The sequence below is a fragment of the Chrysemys picta genome, chromosome 2 (assembly GCF_011386835.1).
Source record: "Chrysemys picta bellii isolate R12L10 chromosome 2, ASM1138683v2, whole genome shotgun sequence".
In the NCBI taxonomy this organism is placed as follows: Eukaryota; Metazoa; Chordata; order Testudines; family Emydidae; genus Chrysemys; species Chrysemys picta.
Window position 1 is genome coordinate 199,990,714 of NC_088792.1, and position 21,418 is coordinate 200,012,131.

The 21,418-nt window shown below is 42.5% G+C and overlaps 1 long non-coding RNA gene across 2 annotated transcripts in view; it reads right to left on the reverse strand.

Moving 5' to 3' along the window:
- Window positions 1–695: 695 nt before the first annotated feature.
- The window catches only part of LOC135981678 (uncharacterized), a 37,862-nt gene continuing 17,139 nt past the window's right edge, over window positions 696–21,418 (reverse strand). For both annotated transcript variants that reach the window (XR_010598817.1, XR_010598816.1), the window contains one exon: window positions 696–1,560. This is a non-coding gene — a long non-coding RNA (uncharacterized LOC135981678). The remainder of the gene's footprint in view (window positions 1,561–21,418) is intronic.

Here is a 21,418-nt window from a genome sequence, read left to right on the forward strand (position 1 = left end):
GGGGTACAGGAGGGGTGTGGGATGCAGCAGGGGCTCAGGGCAAGGGGCTCAGGGCAGGGGATTGGGGGGCAGAAGGGGTGTGGGATGCAGCAGGGGGCTCAGGGCAGGGGGTTGGGGTTCAGGCAGGGGGCTCAGGGCAGGGGATTGGGGTACAGGAGGGGTGTGGGATGCAGCAGGGGCTCAGGGCAGGGGATTGGGGTGCAGAAGGGGTGTGGGATGCAGCAGGGGGCTCAGGGCACGGGGTTGGTGTGTGAGGTGCAGCAGGGGGCTCAGGGCCAGGGGCAGCTCTAGCTTTTTTGCCGCCCCAAGCATGGCAGGCAGGCTGCCTTTGGCGGCATGCCTGCGGGAGGTCCCCAGTCCCGCGGATTCGGCGTACCCGCCACCAAATCCGCGGAACCGGCGGATCTCCCACAGGCATGCTGCCTTTGGCAGCCTGCCTGCCACCCTCGCAGGGACTGGCAGGGCGCCCCCCGCAGCTTGGCGCCCCAGGCTTGCGCTTGGAGCGCTGGTGCCTGGAGCCGCTGCTGCTCAGAGCAGGGAGTTGGGGGCGGGGTGCAGGAGGGCTTCAGGCTCCGGGGTGGCCGCGACACACACTGGGGCCAGGGCAGGCTGCCGGCCCCAGCCCCACTCTGCTCCGGCTCCAGGGTTTTTGCCGCCCCAAGCGGCACAAAAAAAAAAAAAAAAAAAAAAGCCGCGATCGCGATCTGCGGCGGTAATTTGGCGGGAGGTCCTTCGCTCCGAGCAGGAGTGAGGGAACATCCGCCAAATTGCCACCGAATAGCTGGACGTGCCGCCCCTCTCCGGAGTGGCCACCCCAAGCACCTGCTTGGCAAGCTGGTGCCTGGAGCCAGCCCTGCCTGGGGGAGGGGGAATGCAGGGTTCCGCACGCTGCTTGCCGCGCCTGCAGGTACCTCCCCCGAAGCTCCCATTGGCCGCGGTTCCCTGTTCCTGGCCAATGGGAGCTGCGGTGGGGCGGTGCCTGGAAACCAGGGCAACACACGGAGCCCTCTGCTCTCTCCCCCCCGGCCACAGGGACGTGATGCCAGCTGCTTCAGGGAGCAGCGCAGGGCTCGAGGGGGGCAATCCCGTGGGTGTAGTTTGCCCACCCCTGGCCTGTAGGTAGGCTGGGGGGGCACACAGGCCGCAGGAAATAGCCCCACGGGCCGTGTGTTTGAAACCCCTGGTCTAGACTGCCTGTATGTGTAAATGATTCATCGTAGTCTACCGTGCTTTCCCCATGTACCAGACTACCCAAGACTTCAATGAGTGTGTAACTGGAAAAGGACAAGGTACTTAAGGATACACCTTGTAATTAATTTATTACCAAGTTGTTGAGTTTGGTTCTCTGCTGTATGGATGATCTCACCAAATTGGCATAGGTGTGCTGCAACTGCTGCTTATTACATTCAGTCATAATCATTTTTTGTTACTTTGCGCTCCTCCATTTCTTTGCTGCATCCGCCAGCTATCTCTTGTCTTATAGACTGGAAAGTCTTCAGTGCAGGGACTGTCCTTTTGCGGTATATATGTGTATAAAGGAACTCCAATATCAAAACATGGCTACAAAATGCAATAATAATAATAATAGTTAATAATAGTTAATAAATAACTAATAATGTAAATAAGCTCAACCCAGTGTACACATTCAAGGTTTTAGTTTGCATCCATCTGCTAAAAGCCTTAGATACCCACCGAGCAACAGGTCACTGTTTGGTGGAAACTGTTAGTAGGAAAGAAAGAGTGTTGTAGCTTATGTAGCTTCATAGGTCTTAAGCCCAGAAGGAACCATTATGATACTGTAGTTTGACCTCCTGCATAACACAAATCATAGAATTTCATCAAATGATTCCTGCATCAAGCCCATAATTTCCGGCTGAACTAGATCATATCTTTAAAACGACACCCAATTTTGATTTAGAGACTCCACCAGAGCCCTAGGTAAGTTGTTCCATTGGTTAAGTACTTCACTGTTAAAAATGTATACCTTATTTCTAGTCTATATTTACCTAGCTTCAGCTTCCAATTTTCTACACCTCACATCATTCTTATAGCTCTTTTTTGAACCTTTTCATTTGTCAATGTCCTTTTAAAATATGGACAGAAGTGGACCTAGTATTCTAGTACTAGTCTCACTAATGCTGCACAGAGTAATATTGCCTCCCTACATCTCCTTGATATTCCCCCACTTATGGAACCGAGAATTGTGTTTGCTCCCTTAGCCGCTGCATTGCACTGCAAGCTTATGTTCAGTTGATACACTGTGATCCCAAGTCCCTTTCAGAGTCACTTTCCAGAACACTATCTGTCAGACTGTAAGTGTGACCTGCAATCTTTGTGCTTAGAAATATAACTTTGCATTTGGCTATATAAAAATGCTTGTTATGCAATTGAGCCCATCATGCCATGTGAGCCAGATCACTCTATAGAACTGAACTGTCCTTATCATTATTTACCACTTTACCAATTGATGTGTTAGCTGCAGACTTTACCATCAATAAGTATATATTTTCTTCCAGATTACTGATAAAAATATTGAATAACAATCACCAAAAACAGATTTCTGAGGGACCTCACTACACATATTTCCATTGGATGCTGATTCCCCATTTACAACTGACTTGAAATCTTTCAGCCAGTTTTTAAGTCATTTAATATGTGCTAACTTGACTTTGTGTGGTCCATTTTCTTGCACATTAGTGAAAAGACCATTAGGTGTGAAGGTATCCATTTGTTTGCTGTATGCTTTTTGGAAATATATCGATAGAGAGAAGAGGAAAAAAAATACTAAACCAAACTTATTCAAATGGTCCCAAAAAATTATCAAGGCTGAACCAACATATTAACCTCACTAGGTGGCTCTTTTAAAAAACAAATGTTTTTTTACATAGAATCTGTTAACAGTATTCAATTAAGAAGCACTGAAATATAGAATAAGAAAGTACAAATAGCTCGCAGTTTAGAAATGTTTACAAAGCACCAGAAAAGCCCACTCTGTGTGAGCAAAAGTAAAATCACATGAACAAAGATGAGCATTTGTTTTTGTGCATAGACTAGGGTTTATGAAAATGAAAATACTTAATGCTCTGTTGTAGCAGCAAAGAGAAGGAGATTAAGAAATTCCACTTAGGCAATCAATGAGTCATTATGGTTGAGTTTGAAATGCTCCTTTGGACTTTGGTTTTAGTTACCATACTTAAAGCCTTAGTATTATGCTGTACCCTACAAAGAAATCCCTGAAAATTCATCTTTGATCATGCTTCCACAATATAAAACCCTAATTAAAAATAGATCAAAAACAAGTTTAAAAGCTGACACCCTTTTTTCTTTCTCCCTTCCCTTTCACATCAAGCACATCACTTCATTGCATACAGAGCCTGTTCCTTTTGGACATTTTTCTTGATAATGAGAACTGGAGAATGATAATTTTCCATCCAAAAACCATTAGCAACTTTGGGCAGCCACCCCAGTCCAACTTTGTAGCCCTACTTTCTCAGGATGATTTTTTTGCCTGCAATTAGGATAACTGAGAGGAAGATTGTGATCCCAAAAGATCAAAAATGTAATGCTTGGTTGAGCAGAATAAGGAACAGGATTGCAAGAGCAATATTTTGTCATATATTGTTCCAGAATGTTTTAACCTTCGAACATGGGTGTACTAAAGTGAGACGGGTTTATAGAATATCAGTTGGACTGGCATTTTCATCCTTTTTTTTTAATCCATAGTAAGACCACCTTTGTACATTATCTGAGGCATATCTTATCATACCAGGAGTGTCATATCAACCTCGTCATCGGAAGGTCTATTACTGCCTACAATAAACTGTGCATAACTCTGGTCTGCTATTATGCAGTAGCAGAAGCAGTGGAAGAGGATGGATTTTATCCATAGCTGGATAACACTGTAGATGAGATTCCTTATCAGGATATAATTTTGATAATGGGAGACATGAATGCAAAGGTATGGTAAGCAAATGAATAGTACTAGACCACATGGCATTGGGATGGCAAACAGTAATGGGGAAAGGTTAAGAACTTGCTATGAGATACACAATCTGATTATCAGTGGTATTTGTTTTCCTCACAAAGAAATGCACTGGGTTACATGGAATTCACCAGATGGTCAAATCAATAACCAGATTGACCACATTATTACAGAAAAAGCCATAGAAGGTCATGGTTGGCACTTGGATGCTAAAGTCTATAGAAGTGTGGCAGTGATCACGAACTACTAATTGGCAGGATTAAGATTAATTTAAAGTCCAAGAAAAAGATGGGTGCAACTGGAGCCAAATTTTATCCTGATAAATTAAAGGATAACTCTGTGAGGGAAGCATAAAAGGTGACTCTTGGAGGGCATTTCAGGCTATTTATTTGCAATTATGAACAAATCTCACTATAGACTGTATGGCAAATATTCAAGGAAGCGATACAAAATGCAGAGAAGGAAGTTATTGGAAGGCATAAGCAAATAGGGAAAAGCTAGACAAGCAACAAAACAAGAACATTACTGGAAAAGTGTAAAGAAGCCAACACTGCTGGGAAAGTGGAAGCGGTAAAGACTTTGTGCAAAGCTGTGAAGAAATCACAAGGACTGGATGAGCAAAAGCTCTGGAAAGAAGAGGCTCAACAACTAAAGGGGAAGCATCACGAAACAATATATGAAAATGATATACAGAAAGGTTAAGTTGTATGGAAACACAATCAGGCCAACAATGCAAACAGTAAGAGATGCTATCAGTGAACTGACAATAAATGTCAAAGAGGTGTTGGAAGTATGGAAAGAGCAGTTCAAAGAGCAGGACCCTGTAGTTCATCCAGATGGAAGCATTCTAGATGAACAGGGCAGCTTGCAAGGTAGAATGGATATCAGCACTGGACTACCATCACAAGAAGAAATAGAGCAGTTCAAAAATAGGAAAGCTGCAGGAATAGACAAAATAGCAGCTCATCTGCTAAAAGGAGGGGGGACAAGTACTATCAAACCATTAAGAAAAATATATGAGATGGTATGTGAGCAAGAGGAGGTACCAGATGACAGGCCAAATCCTGAAGAAAGGAGATCCTGATGATCCAAATAATTACAGAGGAATGAGATTATTATTAGTACTGGGAAAAACTGTGGTGAAAGTAATTTTCAACAGATTAAAGCCAGTTTTAGAGGAAGTAATAGTCAAGGAACAGTGTGCCGTCAAACTAGGCAAAAGTTGCATTAATCAGATATTCACATTCTGACAGTTGATGGGAGAATAAGCTAAAATGGGAATTAAAGGTGTTTGCTGCTTTCATTGACTTCACAAAGGCATTTGATTCGGTTCGGAGGGAAAAATTATGTAAAGAAGCAAAATCATATGGAGTACCAGATAAGATCATTGTACGTAACTTTTATAATCACAAAGAGTCCAATAGTGCCATAAGAATTGGTGGAAAATTAAGCAACTGGTTCAAGTCAAAGTTTGGTGTAAGACAAGGGGGCATGGAATCACCATAGCTTTTCATTATGTTATTAAACAGAATATTAAGACTGTTAGATGAGTCAGAGGATGTGACACTGGGTGATCTAGAGTTAAGATGTTTAGGTTATGTAGACCTATTTGAATTAATGGTGACACTCTTCACTAATTTGGAAAATTGTTTTAGTTGACTTGGATTTACAGTAAATGCCAAGAAGATGAAGTGAATCATAGTGGTTGTATCTTGGAAAAGGGACAATAAATAAAATGTTGAAAGTGGCAGCAGTGAAGTTGTAGAACAAGTAAAATCTTATGTATAACCAGGAAGCTTGATTAGTACCAGTGGTTCCACCAAGGATGAGGTTGAAAGGAGATGTGCTTTAGTTACAAGCACTGCACAGAAGTTGATGAAATTATGGACTGATTAAAAACATTATCCTTGGAACCAAGCTGAAAATATATCAAACCAGTGTAGTAACAGCATTACTTTATTGTCTGGAATCAGCTCCATTAAATGAATCCAGAGGTCAGAAGGCTGGAGGCAGTAGAGGAGAGATTTTTTTTTTCAGAAGATGGCAAATGTAAAGTGGAATGACTTTAAGACAAATGATGAAGTTAGGAGAGTAGGATGTGAAGTCAGGGATTGGCTACCATCGAAAAGATTACAGTGGTGGAGACACTATAGAAGATGAACAGATGATAGGATGCCAAAGAAAATAATGCAAACACAACCGTCAGTCATACCTAGAAACTGACCAAGTAGATTGTGGGACATCATATGCAGGAACATGAGTAGGCTAGGCTTAATGGAGGAACAAATCATGGACAGGAATGGATGGCAATATACTGCTCTCATGTTTGTAAACATTATTTGGGATGAGAAGAATAATCTTATCTTATGACAAAAATATTTTGCTAAAAACATTAAAAGCATGGAGCTATTTTCTTCACTAATAAATGGTCAGGTCTTTTCCCGGTTCTGTTCAGACAGATAAAATGAAGTGAATTCTCCCATTTGATCCTAATTTCAGTAATTAATGAAAATACAGGAGTATTTAGCATTTTTCTGCTATGTTTTTTCAAAGTTAATTTAAATACAGCATCTTTTATAGTTTTTAGGCAAATCTGGCCTTCATTGAAGTGTCAGGATTAACAGCACCTGAAGTCATGCAGGCAGGTGATGTTTACGTTTCCCCATAAATATCTGACATGCACTTCAGTTCCAGCATTTCTCAGTTTAACCTTAGGCTTTCCTAAGCAAAACTGGCAACTGTCTTGAATTTTGGAATGTTAAAGATGTCCACCAAACTTGTTTTCATTTGGAACCAAATATTACATTTGAACCACTTCTTCACTTGTGAAAAACAACGGCATTATCCACTGATCCCATATAGGTTCCATAAATTATCTTCCATCTCCTTGGTTTAACTTTCTTTTACTTTCTTCCAGACATTGACCATAGAGTAGATGTATCAAATTTTAATTGAATTCCAACTTGGGTGAAGCCCCAGAAAGAGTGTGAGAGACGCACTGACAGGGAGCACCAGGAATGTACAACTAAAGAAAAGTCCATCTGAACCTTTTAAAGTTAATTTCAGGAGTCTAATTTTAGGATTTAAACTTTAAAACAGATTTTTTTAAAAAACTGTTAGCTAATTGTAATGGCTGTAACTGCAGGAAGAGTAGCTATTAAAACTAAACTCTTGAATGTAGTCTCTTTGGAAGGAAAAAACTAAACTCTTTGAACTATGTTTTTGAAAAATATAAAACTGTCTTTTGAACTTGTATCTGAGTTTCCAGTATCTCTTTCAATTCCAGACTGGGCTTCTCACTACCTAGCACTAGAAGTTTACCCCTGCTGCTCGCTCAAATGCAATCAATCATGTGGATTTACCCATGACTCATGCATTTCAAACAGAGTATAAGAGAGCACTGACACAGTGATAAGCACAGGGAAGTCTGGACTGAGTGGGAGTTTGGCACTGAGGGGGTGCAGGCTTTTAATTAGTTGTCAGTTGATTGATGTAAATAAAATTGTTCAAACTAAAAAAACTTTAACTTGTAACTTTAAAACAAAATGTAGTTCTACCTAGTACCCAGTCACAGAGGAAAAGCCCCCATTTGATTTATTCCTGTAGAAAACTGTCCACAATATACGTAGGCCTGCCTCAGAAGTGGCTGTCTGGTGTTCCAGTTGAGGAAACCAGTCTCATGATGAGAGAGAAGCAAGGAGGATTGGAGGGACATTCTCCCTAGAGGGGACCCAGGGGTGGAAGAAGCTGATCATTCCTCATGCACCAAAGAGGTCACTCCAGGATGAGGCTAGAGTTGTGAGATGTAGTCAGCCAGTGTTGATAGGACAATTCATTTGATTATGAGTAGTATTAGCTGGTGGCCATAAAAACTGTTCAGTGATTTGCTTGAGGCAAAAAAGAGGTAAAGATGACAAGTCTCATGAGATTTCTAAACAAATTTCTAGGGAGTGCTGGGGAGGAATGCCATCCTTTTGGTACATAGTGGTATTAATGACAAAAGGAGGTGCAGAAGAGCAGGATAGCTGCAAATATCCAATAAGCAGACCAACTGATGGCATCTCTCAGCAGGGTGTGCAGGATAGCTGATGCCACATAGGACCTATGATGATGACATCAAAGCATCAAATAAAGACTGCCTTGAAATAACTCATGTCAGAGCAGGTGGGGTTTGGTAGGCAGCTCACCTAAGAGAAGGGGAAAGGGGGGGTGGAAAGAAAATTAGAAGGACAGGATATGTCATAATTGTCAACTATTGGGTTTCTTGCATATTCCTCTGAAGCATCTGTACTGATCACCGTCAGAGTGAGGATATTGGACTAGATGGATCATCAGTGTGGTCTGGTATGATAATTCCTGTTTCCAATCATTACAAATTAGAGATAGGTCAGCTAATCCATCCTTGTGCCAGTGCAGGATAAGTGCTAATACTATCCTGATCTTAAATTCAAACTGGAGATACAGACATTTGTTATAGTATTGTAGGTTGTATATTTCTGCATTCCAGAACATTTTTCTGTGGTGTGGTTGAAGCTATGTAAAAAACATAGCACATGCAGTGATGAGTAGGCTAATAAAGATTCTAAATGTATATGGAAATATTGACAAAGTTTAATATGTGAATCTGTATTTCATTCACCCTAATCATGGTGTTTTAAAATTGATTATCAACCAGAATCCTAACAGACAATGATTTAATAACTTAATTATCCTAATCAAAAATATTATCATGTGGCTGCAATCTCATTTGATTTTGAATCAGTGTTTGCCAAAGAAGATATCGCTATTCTTTTTATTAACATTGAGACAACCAGTAATTGGATTGATAGTTACAGAACAATTCAAGAGACACTATTAATACGGGACCAGACTCAATGAAAAATCATAATAAACTGCTGGGCACATTGCAGACAGCTATATAACTTGGCATTTCTATAATGAAACACCACCACACAATTATTATAATTAAATGATTTGTCCAAATTAAGTTTATAGATTTTTTTTTCTAGGTAGGGCTAGAAGCACTCCTATTATTAAAGTTGCCTTACACTTCCCATTATAAGGCCCTGTTTTTAGTTGCTTATAACTATACCAAACTTTAACTCTTTGCAATTAAATTTCTCATGCTGGATATCTATTTCAGGCTAAATATGTTTCAAAAATATCATTCAAAACAGTCTGGCCATTTCTGAGAAAGAGGCTAAGAAAAAATATGTTGGTTTGCCCATGTAAAAAAATTCTTGTGACCGTTTCTTTGAAGTGCTCTAGCACCCATGCTTTAGAGAAGGGAGTTGAAATTTCATGGAGGATGACCTTTGTGTTGGGTTGTGTATTTGCCATCCCTATGAAAATCTGCCCAATTTGACCAAGTTATAAGCCTTTGAAAACTTGCAATTCACGTGCTCAGTAGAGACTTCGTAGATTTAAGCAGCTAAATTCCCAGAAGATTTCCTTCACACTTTGTGCACTCCAGCCCAGGGCTGAGCAGAACTTTCTCTGCAATTGCAGCTCTGGGCTTCTGTGGACTGTGCTATGTCCAGGTCCCTGAAATGAAAGCAGGGAGCCTGTCTCTCCTGTGACCTCAACGATCCCAGGCAGTATGGAGGTGGAAGCTGCCTCATCAAATGCAGAGAAGGCAAGAGTCAGACTGGAGGGTGGAGAGCTGGGGGAATTGGGACAAGGAGCGAAGGAGGGAGTGGAACCTGGGACTGGATTCTGGTAGGTGGGACAGGGAAACTTAGACTGGGAGTTGGGATGGAGCTCTGTGACAGGTTGGTCAAGGAGACTGGGCCTGCGGGCTGGGGGACTAAGACCAAATGTGGAGCCAGTGGAGGAGACTGGCTGGGCAAGGGGACCCGGACTGAGAACCAGTGGGGCAGGGGGAAGGAAATGAGTGGGGAGGGGAGTCAGATCTGATGAGGACCCATGATGCAAAGGAGAACTGGGATTTGTTGGGCAAAGAGACTGGGCCTAGGAGATGGGGCGGGGCAGGAGGGGAGCTAAGATTGGACAAGGAGCTCATAGAGTGAGATTGGGACTGGGAGCCAGTAAAGATGGGCAGTGTCGGCGTGGGTGGGAAGCGACTGGAGGCCCGAGTGGGGGAGTGAAATAGGATGAGGAGCTGGGAGGGGGAGAACTGGGACTGACTAGGCAAGAAGATTGGGGACAAGGAGCTGGGGATGTGGAGAATTTGGAATGACTGGGCTATTAGACTGGGAGTGTGCAGAAGAGACTGGGATGGAGAGTCCAGGTTTCCTAGATTAGGTCTCAGAACAGCAGATTCTCCCAAAAGATTGAGAAGTATGGTAGTGTGGACCATCTAAAGCTAGATGAAATATTCATTGTAAAACAAAGTTGTAATTGAAATTTGCCTTTTGTCTAGCTTATGAAACTTCTGTGAAATTCCATCTAATGTTTGTCAATGAAGTCACACATCGAAGGGTTTCACTATTAGGTTCCCTGAGAAAATTTCATTACAAATTTACTCTGAATTTACTTAGAAAATATTATATTTTCAAATTGGTTTTGTTGGTTGTTGTTGTTTATTGGCTCTAGAGGGTTAGCAGAAGTCATCTTGACTGTTTCTTTGAATGTAAGGATGGTTGTTGGCCCTGTCTTGCAAGCATTTAAACACAGGTGTAACTTCACCCATGTGCTTAGTTCTGTTGAAGCCAATGAGGCCTAGTTGGAAGTCCTCATGCACTATAAATAGTGGGAATTCATTCACAATCCTATTCTCTTGTGCTGCACTTGTATTGAAGTCAATAGGACTACTCGCGAGTACACTTATGCATGTGCTTAAGGGTTTGCGGAATCAGGGTCCTTGTCTACAGTGTTTGTAAAAATAAAACAGTGGATAATGTTATAACTTGTGAAACAGATCAGTTGTTTCTTCATTTCATTTGCATAATACACCTGCTGTGTGTCATCCTTCCTGGGCCATTATCATAGGCTTGCTTATTTTACTGAACAAAAAAATGTTATTTTGAGAGGCAGATGGATTATAGTAACTGTTGCTTTCATGCTTCAAAATTACAATACTTGCTGCCAATTTCCATTTTAGCCAGCAAAATATAGTTGTGTGATCTGTACCTAAGACCAATTCGTATTAATGGCAGCTGCACTTTCACTGAAGGGAAGACCTTGCATTTGGAAAGGCATTTCAAGAGAGGGACAGAATGAAAGAAGTGGAATGGAAATGGAAACTGCATGCTGTTCTGGTCACCCCATCACAAAAAAGATATATTAGAATTGGAAAAGGTACAGAGAAGAGCAACAAAAATTATTATTAACAAACAGCTTCCATATGAGGTGAGATTAAAAAGACGGGGACTCTTCAGCTTGGAAAGGAGATGAATAAGAGTGCATATGATAGAGGTCTATAAAATCATGACTCGTGTGGAGAAAGTGAATAGGAAGTGTTATTTACTCCTTCTTATAACACAAGAACTGGGGGTTATCCAATAAAATTAATAGGCAGCAGGTTTAAAAACAAAAGGAAGTATTTCTTCATACAACGCACAGTCAACCTGTGGAATTCATTGCCAGAGGATGTTGTGAAGGCCAAAACTATACAGGGTTCAAAAAAGATCTAGATAAATTCATGGTGTATGGGCCCATCAATGGTTATTAGCCAAGATGGTCAGGGATGTAACCCCCTTCCCCTGGTGTCCCTAGCCTTGGATTGTCAGAAGCTGGGAGTGGACGTCGGGGTGGATCACTTGATGATTGCCTGTTCTGTTCATTCCCTCTGAAGCACCTAGCATTGGCCATTGTCAGAAGACAGGATACTGGGCTAGCTAGACCATTGATCTGACCCAGTATGGCCATTCTTATTAATAACAGGGTATGTCTACAATACCTGCCAGATCGGTGGGCAGCAATCGATATAGCGGGGGTCGATTTATCGCATCTAATCTAGATGCGATAAATCGACCCCCGAGCACTCTCCCGTCTGTACTCTACCGCTGCAAGCAGCACAGGCGGAGTCAATGGTGGAGCGGCAGCAGTTGGCTCACCGCAGTGAAGACACCGCAGTGAGTAGGTCTAAGTACATTGACTTCAGCTACGTTATTCATGTAGCTAAAGTTGTGTAACTTAAATCGATGCCCCCTCCACCTCCCCCCAGTGTAGACCAGGCCACAGAAAGGGAACTTTGGTACATTTTTTGGATCTCTGAATATCTTTCATTTTTCTAAGGAAGAAATGTCTTCTTTCATCATGCCATACATCAAAGAACAAAGTATATACGTAGAAGTGTTGAAGAAGCCCAAGAGACCTGTATAGTACTCAAGAGGAAGTAGATACAAGGATTCTTCTACGTGCTGTATGTGCCAATATGGATTTTGTGTTGTCTGGTGTCAAAGGAACCATAGTAATTAGGAAACTTGATATAGTTGCTTTGGTCCTGCTGTTCATTACTGTCCAAAAATGGAGCACATAGATAATACACGTACTGAAACAGGCACTATTATAAGCACAACTGGTGGACATCACTTCATATCTGTACATGCAATTTATGACACACTCACTTCTGAGTTCTGCAACATACTTCCTCCTATACACTCATTAAGAGGATGAAATCTGTGTTTAATTTTGTTAGACAAAGGGAGCTTACTGCTTCAAAGATGTTGTCAAATTGGGAAAGAGTGGGGGCAAACCACAATTTCTGCAGCAAGGAAGTTGGTAGCAGGGAATGTGACCATAGGGAGAAAAAAAAGGAGACCCACAAAGAACTGAATTGCTTGCACTTCAATCTAGCCATCAAAAAGGACAAGTCACTGGCCAAACTCCCACCATGTGAGGACAGTTTTGAAGAGCATGTTGCAGGAGCATCTTGGCAAACAAAGATTTGGATGTCTTAACACATAGGTAAGCCATATATTAGATCCATCATTGCAACATGGATGGAAAGATGTGGATGATGAATTATTTCCTGTATTCTTCAAGGGCCCAATGGCATCTGAGATTCTACAATACCTTATTTGTGCCTGTACCAGTAGTTGTTGCTGCACAACCAACTGTCTGTAGTCAGAACAATCTTCCCTGAGACATGCCAAGGCAATGAAGACTGTAGTAACTCTGGACTGAGATCATAATGATGAACCAGATGATGATATGGATGTTGACTAGAAATGTCACCAGCATTATTACATTTCAATGATACCGGTACAAATGTATTATTAGAATTTGTTTCACCTTTTAGATTTTGTGATGCTTTGAGGTCACAAAGAAATCCAGTGTTATGTCTTGAAATAATACATAGTTATTAAACTAACAGAAATTAATGCAAATATTTCAAAGTGATCATTTTAACATGATGATGATGTTATTGTCTATTCCTGTTTCTATGTAAGAGCACCATTAGACAGCTCCACATCATATCTCAACTTGAAGTAGACCTAAGCTGTCACATGATGTGTGTGTGCATAGAGAGAGGGTATATTAAGTTGACCAGATCAGTGGTGTCTGCCATTTGCCCCTAGTTCCATCCCAAGCAGAAGAAGAAAACCTTGAAAGCCAACAGTTTTGCTTTAAAAGGCATCAAGACTCAGTGGTGCTTATCAGAATCAAACTTCTACACCTCCACATTTACCTGTTGCTACTCCAAACACAGAGACCCAGACTCTGCTCTTCTTTTCCCTCTTCTCTCCTCCAACCCACAGTGTATGTCAGGAGTAAATTCATTGAAATCAGTGTAAAAACTGATGTGAAAGCAAAATCAGCTCCAATGTGTCATTCCACTAACTCCAATGGAGTTACACCAGGGAAGAATTTGGGCCATACGGTACAATTCTAGATAAAATTTTCTCAATGCCAATCTATGATTGCAACATTCTTACTGTCTATAAACAGGCATCAGACAGAGGCTAATACAAACTATGCACATGCCTGCTAGGTAAAAAGACAAATACAGAGGGGAAAAAAGGGAACCATTGAGTCCGAACAATCTTTATGTGGTAACTTCTTAATTCTCCCTGTTGCTGGTATGTTACTACTCAAGATTTTATGTACATTACAGGTCTGTCTGTCTCTATTGGTTTTTTTTCCCTCCTGAGTGTTAAGTCCTCTGGAGGGTGTGTATTTGTCAATGGATTGCTGAAACCTTTCGTTTCTTTCTTTTCCCTATCTCCACTGTGTGATGTTGTTACAAGGAGGAGGGAGAAAAATTGTTCTTCTTAACCTCTGAGGATAGGACAAGAAGCAATGGGCTTAAATTGAAGCAAGGGAGGTTTAGGTTGGACATTAGGAAAAACTTCTTAACTGTCAGGGTGGTTAAGCACTGGAATAAATTGCCTAGGAAGGTTGTGGAATCTCCATCATTGGAGATTTTTAAGAGCAGGTTAGATAAGCACCTGTCAGGATAAGCACCTGTCAGGAATGGTCTAGATAATACTTAGTCCTGCCATGAGTGCAGGGGACTGGACTAGATGACCTCTGGAGGTCCCTTCCAGTCCTGTGATTCTATGTTTGATCAAATTTGATTGTGTTGTTTCGCCCTACTTCTGAGTCTTTATTACAGCTAATTGTACAGGAAAAGCTCATTTTAACTCCTACCTGTCTGTGAATATGAAGCAGGCACTGAGCTGCTCATCTGCCTCACATTCTCAGAACTTTCCACAACTGCTGCTACTCAGGAAATGTGTACTGGTTTTCCACATGTTGCATAATGTTGTTTTGCATGTAAATAGAGTGTGCACCTTTGGAAAGTTAGAAATTCCTATTTCCACAATCCAGAATGAATAACTGGAGTTTAATTGAGGGTGGGATTTAATCAGCCCCTTGCTTGGGTTTATGCTGCTACATAAAGCACACATTAAATGCCAGGATCTGTTTGGGTCTATGGAGGAGATACTTTTCCTGATGTTCCCATCCTACAACACACCAACAATTGACTATAAATGAACAAGAGAAAAAGGTAGACAGATCTGTGAAAAATGGTGGGCACATGCTCCAAATAGCCTTCTGTATTTTAGCCTTCTGAAATTAAGTCAAAAACTATAGGTCCAAACCTGCTCTCACTGAAATCTGTGGCCAAACTCACATTGATTTAAGTGAGATTAGAACTAAGGCCAGCACATCCCTTGGCCCGCACCGCTTCCCGCAGCTCCCATTGGCCTGGGACGGCAAGCCGCGGCCAGTGGGAGCTGCGATTGGCCAAACCTGCAGACGCGGCAGGTAAACCAACCGGCCCAGCCCACCAGGGGGCTTACCCTGGCGGGCCACGTGCCAAAGGTTGCCGATCCCTGGGCTAGAGTCATAAAGGGGATGTAGGTGTGAAATGCAGAGGAAAGGGATGAAGCTCAGGGCTCAGATACACAAAGGGACTTAGGCACTTGACTGAGCAGAGAGAGCCAACTATCTGTGCAAGATTCTCAGCCATGACCCCCCTCCTGGAGTTAGGCATCTAAGCCAAATTAGCCCTTTCTCATGAAAAACCTGTGCCCAATATAACCAATAGCACAGTGGTTAGACTACTCTCCTGAGACATGAGACACCTAGGTTCAGGTTCCTGCTCCACATCAGGCAGAGTAGGGATTCAAACCTGAGTCTCCCACATCCAGGAGAGTGCCCGAGCCACTGGGCTATTGGGATGTACACGTGCCAGCCTGGAAAATGTCAGTAACACCTAAATGTTGGACTCCTGACCTGCTCACCATAGCTGAGCATACCTACCAGATCAGGTATGATAGGTGGAGGGACTCCTAGCCTGAGAATCCTGCTGGGCCTAGGTGTGAGCTAGGGCGTCAAGCAACTCAGTGACATCAGGACTCAGGCAGTTTTTTTCATGGCAGAAATTATATCGGGGTGGACATACCTTTTGGCCCGAGGGCCACATCTGGGTATAGAAATTACATGGCGGTAATTTCCAGCGGGAGCTCAAGGGCCAGTTTAAAACATCTGGTGGCCGGATCTGGTCTGTAGGCTGTAGTTTACCCACCCCTGAATTATATGGTGGCAGGGTTAAGGTTAAGTGGTTTTGAAAATGTCAGTAACACCTAAATGTTGGACTTTGCCACCTAAAGAGGCAGTTTGGTACCTAAGTCCTTTTGTGGATCTAGCCCTAGGCATTTTGTGAGCAAAATCCAAAGAATTTAACCAAAAAAAAAATCAAATGACCAGCTTTTAAAGTTCTTGCCAGATCCTCAGTTGTGTATATGTATAGCTCCATTGACTGTAGTGCATCTTCACCAGTTTACACCAGTTAAGGATCCATCCTTTTTTATACTATTACATATCCTTTCTCAAGCTTCTGACCTTATTAGAACTGCTACCAATCTAGGTTGCCCTTAACAGAGGGAGTTAATATGTAGCTATACAAAAACAGTAGATGGCCTTGTGATGGGGCCTGGCTCAGCTACGGTTAACTGCACCCTGTGGGCTGAAGAGGCCATGCCCCCTTGCCCTTGCTGGAGAAAGAATATACAAGGAAGCAGCTCAGTTCAGTCTGAGCTGACTGAGGGGGAGAGCAGATGCATGTTGCAGGCTCCTACCAGGAAGTTGCTGTAGCCTCTGGCTACAGAGGCCAACTGCACTGAGGACCGTGCAAACACTCAGTCGACCAGAGAATGGCAGATAAGAGGCCACTGATGCTGGGAGACCACCAGCACTGAAAGTAAGGGTAGGAAGTGAGTCAGGGAACAGGAGCGTTGAAGTGAGAGAGACCAAGCCTGAACACAGGGTCTTGGGTCGGGACCCGGTGGAGTAGGGTGGGCATGGATCCCCCTACCCCACACTGCAGTCACCACTGGGTGCAGTCACTGCCCATTGAAGTGAAAGTCACCACTTAGGCCATGCTGCCCTGAGGGCGTGGGTGGCTCTATGCACTCAAGTCACTGACATGGGGATGGATTTCTGCCCCCCAAACCCTGCTTTCTTCCTTATACAGCCCCATGATGTTGTGTACCAACCCTGAGACAGGCCTCAAAAGTTCAGATTAATCTAAAGGATGGAAAGCAAAATTCCACTATATGTGCATAAAATTACTGATTTCTTGTAAGTGCTCATAATTTTAAAGTGATTTGATTTTCTTCAAAGTTGAATTTTAGTGTGATCTACACAACAAATCAAGCTTAAACTTTCTAGATTCAGCCATTTTTGAGTAATCCATGCAAACATTTTCTGAGCTGGAGCATATGGGGAAGTGTGCGTCTTTCCAGGCATAAATAACTTAAATTTTGCTTAGCCAATTTTTCAAAACATTCACCACTAGGTTGAGAAGAAGCAAGGAAAATTTCACTCCAAGAGGAATTTGAGAAATTCTTGAACAACTGAAAAATGGGTGGTTAGAATTGAAGATGGAACTCTCTGAAGTGTAGTGTGCGACACCCACAACTACTTTCATATCCCTGAGATCCATTACAGCACATGAATATATTAAAGCTATTAATATGTATGTGATGCCCCAATCTTTAATTATGGTAATTTTACTCAACGCTAGGTCACAAGATACTGTGTAAATGTTAAGTGTGCTTCCTTTTCAAGTGTGTGTAGCAGAGAGGAGGTGTCACATTTAGCAGACTTTTCCCATTCCCATTTGCTCAGATAATTGATGTATTTTAGGGACCTTTACCAGACATCTTGTTTCCTTGACATTACACGTTTAAGGGTGCCAAGAGTGAGATGCTAAGCAGAGAGAAAAGGGCCAGTGACGAAGCCTAGGCTGGGAATATATAGGAAGAGGCTGTGGCACAAAGAAAACAGGGCAGTTTTGGATTGTGAGCAGTCAGGCCAGTTATATAGGCTTGGGAGCCCACAATAGGGGGTAGGTCAGGATTATCCTTATACTGTGACATTCTGTGAAAGGAAACTACTACCCCCGGAAAGAAGTGGAAGAATGGACTGATTAAAGCCCAGGAGAAGGGTTAATGACAAAGTGAAAGGGAACAGACCTTCAGAAGCCATTTTTATCTGAAAAAGTTTCAGTGAATTTTTTTTCAATCAGTTCTAGTAAGAAACACCCATAAAAACTAAGGGGAAACTGGAGGGTGCTATTTTCTGTGCAATGAGGCTTAACTAAAAAAGCACCAAAAGAAACACAGTATAGAACTTGAATGTCATACCCCATACTAGCATGAATGTGTACCCCATACTAGCATGAAAGTAGTAGCTAGAGAGTTCAGTTAAGGTAACTGGCCACACCTGGTGGGTGGGCCAGCCCCAATTATTGAGGAATTTCCACTAGGAGAGGAGCTACTGAACGTTTGTAGCAGGTAGGAATTCTGCTGTCGTTCTGGGATCACTAAGTAGAAAGAGCCTAAGGTGTGTAGAAGGGTGTTCAAGCTTGTACTAATGTCCTGGGATTGATTTGGAATGTCAAGGTACAGACTCTGAACTCTGGGGTACAGATGTGGGGACCTGCATGAAAGACCCCCTAAGCTTATATTCTACCAGCTTAGGTTAAAATGCCTCCAAGGCACAAATTCCTTTCCTTGTCCTTGGATGGTATATTGCTGCCACCACCAAGTGATTTACACAAAAATTCAGGGAAGGTTCACTTGGAATCCCTATCCTCCTAATGTATCCCCCAAAGCCCCTTCACCCCCTTTCCTGGGGAGGCTTGAGACTAAAATACCAATCAGTTGTCTTAGCAATGTGTGCTCAACCAGACCCTTTGTCTTTAAGACACTGAAATCAATCAGGTTCTTAGAAGAACTTTTATTATAAAGAAAAAAATAAAAGAATCACACCTGCAAAATCAGGATGGAAGGTAACTTTATAGGGTAATAAAAAGATTTAAAACACAGAGGATTCCCCTCTGGGCTCAGCTTCACAGTTACAAAAACAGGAATGAAACTACCTCTGTAGCATAGGGAAATTCACAAGCCAAAACAAGAGATAACCTAACGCATTTCCTTGCCCTACTCACAGTTTCTATGGTTTTAGATGGATTATTCCAGGTATATGTTTTAGGAGATATTGTGCCTGCTTGGCTTCTCCCTCTGTCCGGAGAGGGAACAACACACAGAACAAACAAATCCTTCCCCCACAGATTTGAAAGTATCTTCTTTACTCATTGGTCCTTCTGGTCAGGTGCCAACTAGGTTATTTGAACTGCTTAACCCTTTACAGGTAAGGCAATCCAGTACAGCTTCCAATGAGGGATTTTATGGTACCCTTCCCCTTATATTCATGACAGGGGAATTCCAGGGGAGAGTCCTTAGCCCTGCAGGAAGGGTTAGCTTATAGAGGCCTGAGAGAGGCTGGGTAGGAAGAAGCCCAGAGAAGCACCAGCAAGGAGTTGGACTGAGCAGACCTGGGCTGTTGTTTATAGGGTCTCTGGGCTGGATCCTGGTGCAGTGGGAGTCCCCAGGCTCCCCTGCTAGCCCCTGGCAAAGTTGCATTAATCTAGAGAATGGGACAAGGATGACAGAGCCTTGAGAGAAGGGTTTGAGGACAACAGTGCCTGGAGTTAGAGCTGAAGACCTTGCTATAAGGGCATTGGACTATTTATTTGTGGGAATTTGATACCCTGGAAGGGAGAAACTTGGAAGTGATCTGGCCGAAGGCCAAGTGATGAGAAGGGAGACCCCCACAGGGCCACAGCAGCTGTCTGCACGGGGTGCTAGATGACAAACTAGCCATTTTGCCAAACCCAGGACAAGGGATGTGCCTGCAGTGAATGCGCTCTTCTACACTGGACAACTGATAGCAAAACTGTGCCAGAACTACAGGTGTTGGGAACAGACATACCTCTATTTAAGTCAATGAAATGACACTGATTTAAACCAGCTGATGATATACCATGTAGTTTTCCCTTCTCTGTTACTGACCAAAGCAGCCTGCAACAATTCATCTGAAAAATCCTAAAAATGCTGAGAATTTATGGCATATAAAAACAAAGTTAGCTCATTGATTGGATATAAATTATTTTTTTCTCCCACTCTGAATCTGAAAAATTCCAGCTCTTTGAACAGTTTGCAGCCTGTTACCCTGATGAGAAATTGGAATAAGCTTCTCACAGGAACCTGGAGCTACAGGATGTGATAGATAAAGACTGTGACAGTGTACCCCATAAGGGTTTATGGGGTGGGGGTGTGCTTATACATGTATGTATGACATAACTGGAATATGTTTTGTGCTGCCTGTGCCATGTAACATATCTCCGTAAAGGTTATGGTCCTCTATATCTATTCATCCTATTTGTACACCTATATCATTTTCTACTTGAGGTTAAGAATATGGGCTGTATACTTGCTTGGTTTCTAAGTAAGCTTTGTGAGGCATTTGGTCGGTTTCTTTAGGAAGGAATTCGCAAGGTTAAGTACCTGATCAGGAAGCACTTGGGGAACAATGCATCATGGAATGCTCCAATCCACATAAGAAGTCTTCCTGGAGACATACAAGATACCATGTGGACAATGGCTTTGGCCTGTAAAGACTGAGTCATGCAGGGACATGTGACTTGCCCAGGTGAGTCCAGAACTCCATCTTGGAGCTGGACTTGCATAGGAGAGAGGAGGGGGGTCTCCACCCACAAAAGAAAAGTCTATTTAAACCCAGGAGAGACCCCTCCATTTTGTCTTCAGCTGGCTAAAGAAGGAGCCTCTCCACCACCCCAGGATACTTGAAGGAAACTGGAACAAAGGACAGTAACTACAGGGGGTGTGAGTGATTGCTGGACCCAGGCTAAAAGGAGATTAGCCTGTAAAAGGGAGCATTCTGGAACTGGTGAGGATCTTATCTGTATTTAGTTTGATTAGACATAGATTTGCGCATTTTATTTTATTTTGCTTGGTGACTTACTTTGTTCTGTCTGTTGCTATTTGGGACCACTTAAATCCTACTTTCTGTATTTAATAAAATCACTTTCTACTTAGTAATTAACTCAGAATATGTATTAATACCTGGGGGAGCAAACAACTGTGCATATCTCTCTATCAGTGTTATAGAGGGCGAACAATCTATGAGTTTACCATGTATAAGCTTTATACAGGGTAAAACAGATTTATTTGGGTTTAGACCCCATTGGGAGTTGGGCATCTGAGTGCTAAAGACAAGCACACTTCTGTGAGCTGTTTTCAGGTAAACTTGCAGCTTTGGGGCAAGTGATTCAGACCCTGGGTCTGTGTTGGAGCAGACGGGACTGTCTGGCTCAGCAAGACAGGGTGCTGGAGTCCTGAGCTGGCAGAGAAAACAGGAGCAGAGGTAGTCTTGGTACATTAGGTGGCAGCTCCCAAGGGCGTTTCTGTGATCCAACCCGTCACAAAGACATCCATTTAAATTAAAGAAACCCAAGTCAACTCATAAGAGAAGGAAAAAGCCAAGCCTAAAGTCAGGGAAAAGAAAAAGCACGGAGCAGGAATAGTGAGCTAGCAGAATGAGGCAGAATAATTCTCTCAGCAGGCTTGGAGGTTCAGGTAGTCTATCCTCTTTCAGGTCAACATTAGACTGTGCTGGACTTTTTGATAGTAATAGGCGTTAGAGGCTAAGAAT